Source organism: Artibeus jamaicensis, unplaced genomic scaffold, assembly GCF_021234435.1.
Source record: "Artibeus jamaicensis isolate MK-2021 breed Jamaican fruit bat unplaced genomic scaffold, CSHL_Jam_final contig_60, whole genome shotgun sequence".
NCBI lineage: Eukaryota > Metazoa > Chordata > Mammalia > Chiroptera > Phyllostomidae > Artibeus > Artibeus jamaicensis.
This window is the reverse complement of record NW_026521900.1, coordinates 10,795,157-10,807,618: the sequence shown is the minus strand read 5'-3', so window position 1 is coordinate 10,807,618 and position 12,462 is coordinate 10,795,157. Positions and strand designations below refer to the sequence as shown.

At 40.3% G+C, this 12,462-nt stretch overlaps 1 pseudogene; it reads right to left on the bottom strand.

Annotated features, from left to right (window-relative positions):
- Positions 1–472: 472 nt before the first annotated feature.
- Positions 473–4,530, bottom strand: LOC119059382 (ATP synthase F(0) complex subunit C2, mitochondrial-like; annotated as a pseudogene).
- Between the last annotated feature and the right edge of the window lie 7,932 nt (positions 4,531–12,462).

Sequence of the window (12,462 nt, the reverse complement as noted above, 5' to 3'; positions counted from 1 at the left end):
TTTCTCCCCACTTTTCCCTTCCTCTCCCCCTCCCCTCTGGCTATTGTTAGATTGTTCTTAATTTCAATGTCTCCGATAATATTTTGTTTGCTTTTTTCTTTTGTTGATTGTGGGTTTTTGAATATCTTTTTAAAAATATTTTATTTATTTATCTTTAGAGGGGAAGGGAAGGAGAGAGGAAGAGAAGCATCAATGTATGGGTTGCCTTTCGTGCGTCCCCTGCTGGGAACTGGTCTGCAACCCTGGCATGTGCCCTGACTGGGAATCGAACCACGATGGTCTGGTTCGCAGGCCCGCGCTCAATCCACTGAGCTACACTTTTGAATATCTTATTAATAAAGTATTTACTTGTCTTCCCTCTGTCCAACCCACAGTCAACCACTTTCTCCAGGTTGCCTGTGGAGGTACAGGACAACATATAGGCAAAAGAGACATGGGAGAAAGAGCTATGGGACGTGGAGACAGCTTTTCTTCACATGGCAAAGAGGATGAGAAAGGCCACAGTCAGGCAAAAGAGCCGCATGGCCTCTGAGAGGGCGAAGCCTGCAGTGGCGTAGGAAGAGAGCTGTTGCTTTAGAGAAGGGTTCCTGGCAACACCAATGACGAGGCTCCCAAACGTAGTCCCAATTCCAGCCCCAGAGCCAGCCACCCCTACTGGGGCAGCCCCAATGAATGTGGCTGCTGTGTCAATGTCCCTCAAAATGGTGTTGGTTTGGAAGCTGCAGCTAGAAATAAGTCAAGTTGGACTTGGGACATGGGGCTGCCAAGCTGCAGAGTCTCCCTCCCATCTGACAGTGTCTCCGCTTGTTCCAGCACCACGGCAGACAGTGACTGGCTCAGCGGCTACAAGACTAGGAGGAAATGTTTACAAACCACATAGACAGAATATGTGAGGAACTTGTATCCAGAATATGTAAGGAACTCTTGGGACTCAACAGTAAGAAAATAAGCTCGATGTTTACAATGGGGAGAAGAGTTGAAGAGGCATGTCACCAAAGAGAATATAAGGATGACAAATAAGCACATATGAAGATGGTTAACATCACTAGCCATTAAGATACGCAGATTATCATCATAAAGTCCTTATGTTGAGTGAAAGAAACCTGTCTGAAAAGGTCACAGCCTGTGTGGGTCCATTTACATGATATGCTGGAAAAGGCAAAACTCTAGTGATGGGAACAGCACAGTGGTTTACAGTAGGTAGCAGCAGGAGAGGGTGTATCCATCTAAAGAGGGATACTATGAAGGAATTTTTCAGGTGTGTTGGAACTGTTCTGTACGTTGGTTGTGGCGGTGCTCACACAAATATCTATATGTGGTGAAAGCCATGTGACTGTACCATAAAATTTAAAAACTCCATTTTATGCCCTTGCCCGTTTGGCTCAGTTGGTTGGACATCCTCCCATACACCAAAAGGTTGGGGGTTCGATTCCCTGTCAGGGCACCTATGTAGGCTGCAGGTTGGATCCTGGGTCCAAGCACGTATTGGAAGCAACAAATCAATGTTTCCCTCTTGCTTAGACATTTCTTTCTCTCTCTAAAAAAATTAATAAACAGCCCTGGCTGGTGTAGCTCAGTGGATTGAGCGCGGGCCTATGAAGCAGACAATCGTGGTTCGATTCCCAGTCAGGGCACATGCCTGGGTTGCAGGCTGGTTCCCTGCAGGCCAGTTCCCAGCAGGGGATGCACAAAAGGCAACCATACATTGATGTTTCTCTCCCTCTCTCCTTCCCTTCCCCTCTAAAGATAAATAAAAAAAATTAATAAACATATCCTCCGATGAAGATTTTTAAAAATAATAATTCCCAGTTAAAAAAACGTGTGTCTTTTATAAAAACCAAACTCTTTTTGTATTAAGGATATTAACCCTTTGGCTTTTATTTCCATATATTTTCAACTTATTTCCCTACTATTTTTGTTTGTTGTAAATTTAGGGATAAAAGCAATTTTATTTTTTTTAAGTTTTAATTTATTTATTTCTAGAGAGACAGGAAGGCTGGGAGAAAGAGAGGAAGAGCGAGAGACAGATTGCTTGCCTCTCGCATGCCCCACGCTGGGGACCCAGCCCACAGCCCAGGCATGTGCCCTGACTGGGAATCAACCCAGCGACCCTCCAGTTCACAGGCCAGCACTCAATCCACTGAACCATACCAGCCAGGGCTCAAATATCGACTATCAAAAAGAAGATAACAAGGCCCTGGCTGGTGCAGCTCAGTGGATTGAGCGCGGGCCTGCGTGCGAACCAGACCATCGTGGTTTGATTCCCAGTCAGGGCACGTGCCTGGGTTGCAGGCCAGTTCCCAGCAGGGGACATGCAAGAGTCAACCATACATTGATGTTTCTCTCCCTCTCTCCTTCCCTTCCCCTCTAAAGATAAATAAATAAAATCTTTAAAAAAAGAAGATAACAGTAATTATGTATTTACACTTCTGATAACAAGCTGGATATTAAATTACTGAAAATATCAATATGAAGGATAGGATGAAGTTGTCCTATGATTCCAACGAATCCGTTCTTGTTAGTAAAGTGATACATTGAGCTTTTAAAAAGCAGACACACAACAGAGATACTGATAAACTAGTTATTTATAGGAAAAGTGTAGGTTTCAGTTTGTTAAGAATTCTACATAAATATTAAAATAACAGGAATAGAAAATACAACTTCCAAGCCATTGAGGGGGGAGAAAGGAATAAAACCCCCCAAACCAATCCTGGCAGTGAAACAAATGTACATATTTTCGACATAAGAAATGTCCAAACCTGTAAGGATTTTTTAGGAGTTTAATTGAACCGAACTTATGACAATTGTCAGGAAGCAAAATTTCAACAAATTGAGAAAACGCTCCAGAAAATGGTTGTTTTACCACTTACTTTATACATCAGAATCAAAGGGGAAGAAGTTACATGAAATCCACTAGTGATAGATTTGGGAGGTGGGAGAAAGCAAAGCCGGAAAACATCTGGAGAAAAAGTAAAATGAATAGGCACATACTTCTTTTACTTATGTGAGTACTGAACAGTTAACAGTTAACAATTAACATGATAACAATAACAATGAGGGGATTTGTGGTCTCCTCTCTCCTGTGGCGGCAGTGCTTTGGAGGAGGGGATAGGAAAAGGAGATTACTTTGTTTTTCCGAAGGTATGTTATCCAGGATGCAAAAAGAGGACAGCCTCAGTTAATGTGTAGATTGACCTTTGTTAGGGAAAAACACTGCTTTAGGACTTGACTACCTGCCAAGATATGCCTTTAGTTAGGATATTTTAATTTCAGACCATCCTATGTGGTTACTTACGTTATCTGAGTTTGTAAGTCCCACCATGCTGGTCTCCCTGAACTTGTCAGGTTTAGTTTGTGGCCCCTCTTTTGTCCACAATATATATTGATATTTTGTTCTAAAAAAAAGATATCTAAAGGAAGGATTGAGGGTAGGAGGTGGGGGTGGGGGGTGGGGGGGAATGTGGTGGAGGGAAAATGGAGAAAACTGTACTTGAACAATAGAAAAGGAACATAAAAAATAAAAATAAAGCTTAAAGTTATATCGATATATAGGTGGTTTAAAATGAGATGTTATACTAATTAAATGAAATCATTATGCTGATTAGATTAAAAGATCATTAATCCTTCATTTTGGGGGCAATTTGTGGAAAACTTGTCATAACAGGGTACATGCAGAAATACTATGTAAAACTCTAGAAAAGAATTCCACTTTTATGTTAAATATAAATTATTTTCATTTTATGTGCATAAAATGAAATGTATTTAAATTTTTTAATGTGTAATTTTATATGAGGGATAAAGTAAATGATTTTATCGATTTTAATTTTTTAAAAGATTTTATTTATTTATCTTTAGAGAGGAAGGGAAGGAGAGAAGGAGAGAAAATATCAATGTATGGTTGCCTCTCATGAGTCCCCTGCTGGGAACTGGCTTGCAACCCAGGCATGTGCCCTGACTGGGAATTGAACCTCCATCGTGTGGTTCACAGGCACGTGCTCAATCCACTGAGCTACACCAGCCAGGGCATAAATTTTTCTGAACTTTGCAAATGAATGATGTGTTGACTTTCCAATCAAAATAAACCCTATTTAAGAAAAGCTATTAAAAACATAAAGAAGTAGGTAGGCACTTTGAGAATAAGTGTATGTGACATTTTTATAATATTAGGGTAAATAAAAAATTGAGGCAATGAAATATTATGTGATATGATTTCAATTGGATAAATGGAAAAAATGTGATTGTGTATGTTTGCTTACATATGTACTTAAATATACCTTCTAAGGTGAGTGATAAAAAAGTAAAATAAAATGAGTGATAAATATTATATGGATTATGCTGATGAGCACTGGGCATTCTTATCCATGCTCATATGTATTAGATATATTTCTAAAAAGTCATTAAGATTTGAAATATTTATTTTGTTTCTGTAGTCCTGAATTTTTCACTATAACCAAGTATTACATTTCTCCCATCCAAGTGCTAACCAGGCCCGACCCTGCTTAGCTTCCGAGATCAGACGAGATTGGGCGTGTTCAGGGTGGTATGGCCATAGACAAGTATTACATTTCTATTTAAAAATGGTGAAACATGCACTCACAAGTTATTGTTACTGGAAAAACTTCATATTGTATAATAATATGGGCCAGAAGTAGAAAAGTGTGATCCAAAATTATATGTACAACTGAACACAATTTTATGGAAATATATTTATGTAAATATAAACATGGAGCCCTGGCTGATGTGGCTCAATGCATTGAACACTGGCCTGTGAACCTAAAGGTTGCTGGTTGGATTCCTGTCAGGGTACGTGCCTGGGTGGCACCAGGTCCCCAGCTGGGTTTGTGCCAGGGGCAACCAATTTTGTGAGAGCAACTGATGGATATATCTCTTACACATTGATGTTTTTGTCTTTCTCCCTCCTTTCACCTCTCTCTAAAAATAAATAAAATCATATATACACACACGCACACACACAATGATTTAAAAATATATAAACGTAAATAAAGAAATGAGAAATTATTGCTAGGATGTTGGGTTTATGTTTGCCATTTATTTCTACAACATAGCTCCTTGTTTTCTGAAAAGCTTGCTAGCAGTGTGGATGACTTTTCTAATGGTACAAGAAAACACTATTTATGAAATTAAAGTCAAAGAAATAAGAACCATGTGTGTCCTCTAGGTAAGTATTATATGGGACATGCTAATGGACTGATGGGGACCTTTTGACTGGTCCTCTGAGAACTTGTCCCAAACAGTTACTTCTCACTTAGCACAGCTGGCCTAGGGCACCGGTTCTCAAAATCCCATGGATGGCTTGTTAAAACATAGGCTGGGAGCCCCATCACCACGGAGGGTCTGGAGTGAGGGGTCTTGGCATTTGCATTTCTAAAAAGTTCCCATTGTTGCAGATACATCCCAAGACCACACTTACGCCATCCTTAGCCCAGAAGGTGAGTGAAACCCTGCTGCTCACAGCTTGGTGCCTGCGGATGCCCGTCCTCCAGGCCTTTAGCTTCCAGAATTTCCTGACAACACAGGAAAATTGCAGGATCTAATGTGGAGTTAACTAGGGCCTACTCACAAAGCTTATGTCAAGTAGAAATGGAATTCTACCATTGATGTACAATGAGAGTTGGCAGTTTAGATTGATTTCTGACTCAGAAGAAAGGCAAGTACTGCTGCAGTGAGCAAGTTTCTGGCAAACCCACGAGCTCTGCAGCAGGCAGCCTCCTTTCCAGAAGCTTTTGGCTCTGGAGCATTTTTTCCCAAAGTCCAAGGATGGGAAAAGAGATCATGTAGATGGGGGTGGGGTGAGGAAATGTGGGTTTGTTAGTATTTCTGGAGCAACACTGTCACCAAGAGGAACCTCTGACGAAGTGGCAGGCCATGTGGGTGAACAGGATGAGCCTGATACCAGAAAGAAAGGCAGGCTTTGTTACAGCTAGAAAATCCAGGAGTCCTGAGAAAAAAGCTCCAGAAGGCAAGTTGCAGACAATCCCACTGACTGTAGATAGGACCATTGAGACATCAAGGATTGTAATTGCAATGGCGTGAAACACATTAAATATAAACACGCTTACAGTCCACAAGTTCAGGATGATACAAATGAAGATAGGTCATTTGTTGCCTTGGGAAAGATGCTTGGGAAACAATTCTTTATATTGAAAACTGGTGAATAGAGGGAAGAATCAAGCATTTATCCTGTTTTTCTTTTACAGGCCAGGTTAAGTTCTCCTTTATAAATATATTAGGGCTAAGAACTGAAAACAAAGAGAGATCAGAACAATCCATTTTGTCATCCCCTTGTGAATAAATGGATCCAATGCTCACCAATGACTGATGGCATCAGTAAGAGGGCGACAACCAACAGTATGTGCCTAATTATATTAAAAATCAGGGTAATGTGAAAGGTGAATGGATATTTGACAACATTTAGGAATTATTATTTTTAGTTGAAAAATTGGTATTGAGGTTAGATTTTCTAATAAGTCCTTATCTTTCGGAAATATATACTTACATACTCTAGATGAAAAGAATATATTGGGATTTGCTTCAAAATAGCTGAGGGGTCCCTAGTGAGTGGGATGTAGATGAAATAAGATTGGCCATAAGTTCATAAGGGTTGGAGCTGGGTGACGAGTAAGGAATGTTGATTATTTTGCTGTTCTGTCAACTTTTGTGTACGTTTCTAATTTGCCATAATAAAAAGTGAAAACAAAATTTGATTACTGGAATTATGCTTTTTAAATGCACAGTGCCCTTAATTCAGAGCTAGCCTTGAACACATACTTGGAACATAATTCAGTTCTATAATTTGTATACCTAGAGCTTTCTTAAAATGTGTCTTAAAGTTTTAGGTGTCCTCATTTTACACAATCCTGAGTCATGTCACTACTTACGAGTCATTTCCCAAACCCATGGCACCTACTTACTGTTAAGAAAATAGCAGTTCAGTCCATGTTCAGCTTTTCTTTTTCTAGTAAAGACAGACTTGAATTACTGTGGTGCTGTATTTTATATACACTTAGAATTTGGAATTAGGTTTTATTCATAGGGTTCTGGTAAACACAATCAGAAGTTCTCTGCTTGCCCTGAGCCATTTCATAGTTAATGGTACATGTAAGAAATTCATGTTGCTCTGACCTGTGTGGCTCAGTTGGTTGAAGCATCATCCCATAAACCAAAAGGTTGTGGGTTCGATTGCCGGTCAGAGCACATGCCTAGGTTTCGGGTTTGGTCACTGGTCAGGGTACATAAGAGGAGCAACAATCATTGCTTCTCTCTCACATTGATGTGTCTCCCTCTCTTCTCTCTCTTAAAATCAATGAGAATGTCCTCGGTGAGGATTAAAAAAGAAAAGAAATATTCATGATTCATCAACCACTTATGAGAAACGAAGTTGTTGTCCTCAGTCAGCAGTGCCTCAAAACCTCTCAATGAATTTCTGCCAAATAGAAGACCCACTCCTTCCTTTAACCTGCAAGGCTACCTACTTTCTCCAGCCTCATCTCTCATCACTTCTCCCTTGCACTATACACTCCAACAACAACTGCAATCACAATAGCCAGCATTTATCAAGTGCTCGTTATGTGCAAGGTACTCAACGTTCTAAATACTTTCCACATACTAATTTATTAATCCTCATAATGACCCATGAGTTAGGTACTATCATCTCCATTTTCCAGATGAAGAAACTAATGCACGGAGAGGTTTAGTCACTTGCTCAGAATCACACAGGGATAAGTGGCAGAAACGAGATGTGAACCTAGGCTATCTGGCTCCAGAAGTAATTTTCAGTTCTCCCAAAAATGACATAGAATTCTAAGTCGCCATGCATTTGTCCATAGTCCATCTTTGGCTTGGAATTGTAGGCAGAAAATGACTTATTTTTTTTAAAGGCATCGCTTAGCCCTGGCTGGCGTAGCTCACCAGATAGAACGCAGGCCTGAGAACCAAAGGATCATGGTTCGATTCCCAGTCAGGGCACATGCCTGGGTTGCAGGCCAGTTCCCAGCAGGGGACACACGAGGGGCAACCATACATTGATGTTTCTCTCCCTCTCTCCTTCCCTTCCCCTCTAAAGATAAATAAATAAAATCTTTTTTTAAAAAGGCATTGCTTACATGTCCTTTCTCTCTATAGCAGTTCTGATTTTTCCCTCTTTTTGTTTTCTAAAACAAACCAAAGCAAACATGATTTAAAAATCACGGTTAGCCGTGTCAGCTCAGGTCACGCTCTCAATATAATTTTGCACCCATAAAATTATATTTCTACTATGGAAGATTTCAAACATATAGAGGAGAGAGAATAATGCAATAAATCTCCATGTACGCATGACTCCATTGCAACAGTTATCAATTCACATCCAATCTTGTTTCATTTACAGCCTCCACCCTTTCCCACATCCCCCCTGGACTATTCTGAAACAAACCAGATATCATATCATTTTGTCCGTAAATATTTCAAGATGTTCCTGTAAATAAGAACTCCTCAACAAGTTAGCTATACAACATTATCATATCTCAAAAACTCATGAATAGTTCTTTAATATCATCACTTATCTAGTCAGTTACTTTTTCTCTTTGTATTTTCCAGTTTTCAGGGTAACATGCTGGTTCACTAGCATCCTCCAAAGGCAGCCAGGGATATCTTTTGGCCTCATCATCTTCTTATGCCTAGTTGATGAATTTTAATTTATTGAAGTTCTTCCTTTGAAAAGTTTTATTTGTCAATGTTAGAAAGAAAGAGGGAGGGAGAGAGAGACATCACTTTGTTGTTCCATTTATTTATGTAGTCATTGGTTGATTCTTACCCACAGCCTTGGTGTATTGGGACAAGTCTCTAACTAACTGAATAACCCAGTCAGGGCCTGAAGTTATGCTTTTTTACGCTTTTTGATGTTCAAGTTGCTCCATCTTTGGCAAGTGGAAGCCTTTTAAACCTGCTCGATGTGATCCCAGTCATATTCAACAACTTTTTTGCTTTGGAGTATGACAAGACTTCTGAAATAGAATATAATTCTGTAACATGATTATTATATTATATTTAATGGTTCCCAATACAATAATAGTATGTCATATTCAGAGAAATCTGGCTTCTCTCCCTGTCTCTTCCCCTTCTTCCATCCTGTCATAAGAAATCATTTTATCTTCCTTTTTAAAATTTTCTTGAAAATAGCTGTTTATGCATGTTTTGGTTTATCCTTCCATTAAAAATATTTAGACAGCTAGATGTTTTAAAAATGAATTTAAGAGTAACTTCCTGGCTGTGGAATTCTTGTATTAAAATGTATATAAACTGGGTGGGCTCTCTCTGAAACATGCCCACGTCTTTCTTCCCTCTCAGGTGTGCATTTTTACTTCTCTTTCCTAAAGTCTAAGGGCCCCCAGGAAGACTTGCAACCAGGTGAGCTATGGGCGGTTCATCTCTGAAGCTGCCTCCAAAACCCCCTTTTCTCTGACTTTTTGGTGAGCTAACAGCAGCTCCGCCATGGCTCACTCCTTTCCTGGAGTGTTTCTAGAGAGTCAAAGCAAAGCATGTCTCAAGGCTCTCTCCTATTGCTTCTTCTACCATAAGCCCTTCTTTTGTTGCACTGTTGCTTCTTTTGTCTCTCCTATTGTTTCTTCTACCCTAAGCCCTTCCTTTGTTTCACTAAGATGCTTAGGGCAAGGTTTGGGCAAAGGGTACTGAGCTTCCATGTTCTCTTTTAGCACGCCACTCCCCAAATCTCCTGGTGTTCACCAACAGAAGCTCTCTGAACCTCATCCTTTTTTTTCTAATGGAGGCTTCATTACAGAGGCATAGCTTATTACCGTAAATCATGGCCTTCAGTGATTGAATTCCATCTCCAGCCCCTCTTCCTTTCCCAGAGGCCAGGGGGTGGTACTGAAAATTGTAATCCTCTAATCACTTGGTTGGTTTCCCTGGCAACCAGCCTCAATCCTTAGGTGACTTGCAAAGTAACTTCATTAACATAATAAGAGACACCTTTATCACTCCCATCACTTGGGAAATTCCAAGGATTTTGGTAGCTGTGAGCCAGGAACTGTGGAGAAAGACCAAATATAAATATAAATCACAATATCACACCCTTTGTCTTTCAAATGTAGCAGCTATTTTCCCCAGCTTAACATTTGTCTATTGAATTTGTTTTGGGGTACGTTTAGTTGTTTAGTGTTTTTCAAATCTATCCTGTATACCTTAAACTATGCATTTTGCTCTGAGATCTGGGTTAGCTAAATCTCACACATTTTGATATGTTTTCATAACAAAATTTTTTTTCAATATCATTACTCTAGATGTTCTTCAAATTTTGGTTTATCTGTACATTGATGGAAGAGTCGCTTAAGAGAGATGTTAAAATTTTTTTCAAGGCTATTGGGAGTTTTGTGATTTTGTTTTTAAAATCCAAGTTTATTACATCATGACCAGAGAATGTAATGTATATCCATTCTTCCTTTTGGAATTTATTGACATTTTCTTTGTGGCCTAATATTAGGGCCAATAAGTATTAATTTACCATGGTTACTGACTAAAAGATGCATTCACGGTTATAAGAGAATAAGCTCGCTGGAGCTTTATTATACTATTTGTGCTGCATCTACTGGGTCCATCCTAGGCTGACAGTGATAAGTAAGTGGACTGCTGCTGTGTTTCTATTTATTTCTTGCATTTCCTGAAGGTTATACATTTTGCATCTTGGCACTCTATTGTTGAGTACATTCAGTGTATGACATTATAGCGTTATTACGAACTGTTCTCTTTAGCACAGTACGTGCTTATGGAGTCATTCTGGATCTCCGGTGCTAAATGTTGAACAATGTCACACTTTTGTGCTCTGAGCATATGACATGTTTTCAGTTAGTGTTTATTTATTGTGCACTCCTTTTCTTTAGGCTTCCAAGACTTCAACTACTACAACTATAAACATGTTAAATGCTGGAGATTTGTTTTGCAAGGATTCAGGAGAATATGTGCTTAAGATTGGAAATATTATCTCATCATCCACCCACTCGTTTGCAATTCAGTCACTTCCAAAGCTGATGGCTTACAGCAGCAGCATTGGGAAATCACCTGCATTCATGTGACTCTTAGTTTATAGTACTTCATTCCCTAACTATTTAGAATGCTAGTTGTCCTTTTTTCAGCACTTACTCAGAGCCAGGCATTGTGAAAAAGCACTTAAATGACATTAAATTATTGAATCTATTGAAGTTACCATCATAATTTTTTCCAGATGATAAAACCAAGACTTAGAGAATTAATTTCACCAAGGGTAAGCATTCATTTCAAGCACTCTTCAAATATTCTTAAAAGAGCAGCATGGTTTGTACCCATAAGAGTTTCAGAGCCAGAAATGCAATCCAGCATGAACTTCAAACTGCCTTACTCCAAAGCCCACGTATAGAATTGATGTCCAACATGCTTCCCTTTCATGTCACTTCCCAAAGACAGGCTTCGATCACAGCCACCAAATACAGGTGCCTCTGTTGGTGTGAGCTGTTAGGTTCTTTCCATGTAGAGTTGCCTTCTGCTCATACATCAACCTCTGGTCTCATCAGCTGTGGCCAAGGTGGCAGGACGTTTCTCAATGAACAAGGAGAGAGCCATTGTAATCTGAACCATAAGCATCAAATGGGAATCCCTTCCTCCCAGGGAGCAACGTAATTGGCAGCCTGTTCAAGGCTTCTGGAATCTGGTACGGAGCCTGTGCAGGAAAGAGCATGGTAGGCCTGGGACTTGTCCTAGAAAGGCCTGCTTGCTGCTAGGTTGGCCCTTGGTTATTGCTATGGACTAAATTGTGTTCCCCCACATCCCAAATTTATATGTTAAGGCCCTAACCCCCTAAAGCAACTATAAGTAAAGACGAGGCCTTTAAGGAGGTAATTAAAGTTAAATAAGGTCACAAGTCCAGGGTCCTAAGGCCCTGAGACCCTAATCCAACAGGTCTGGTGTCCTAATATGGAGAAGAACCCAGAGATCCCTCTTTGCCCTGCACCAGAAAGGGAAGCCATGAGAGTACATAGTGTGCAAGCAGCCGCCTACAAACCAGAGAGACAGTCCTCACCAGAAACCGCCCCTGGCGGCACCTTGAGGTTGGGTTTCTAACCTCCAGAACTGTGAGAAAACCAATGTGTGTGGTTTAAGCCACCTAGTCAGTGCTGTCTTGTAGGCGGCCTGAGCATCTGGGAAGTCAGATTTTCGGAGGGATTCCCGCCCCTCTCTAATGCATGGCTCACACTGTGCCTAAACCGTACAAACACTGTGCTTTATGCTGAACACCTGCCTTCCTCCTGTGACTCTGGGACTTTGGCACATGCTAGCCAGAGGGTGCATATGGGATTGGCCTCTGATAAAAGCCTTGGACTCTTTGGCTCAGGTGGTTCTTCCTTTTCCAATGTGTCGCCACAGTTCACCGCTGGAGGAGTTAAGCATGGCCTGTGTGACTCCTCTGAGAGAGGA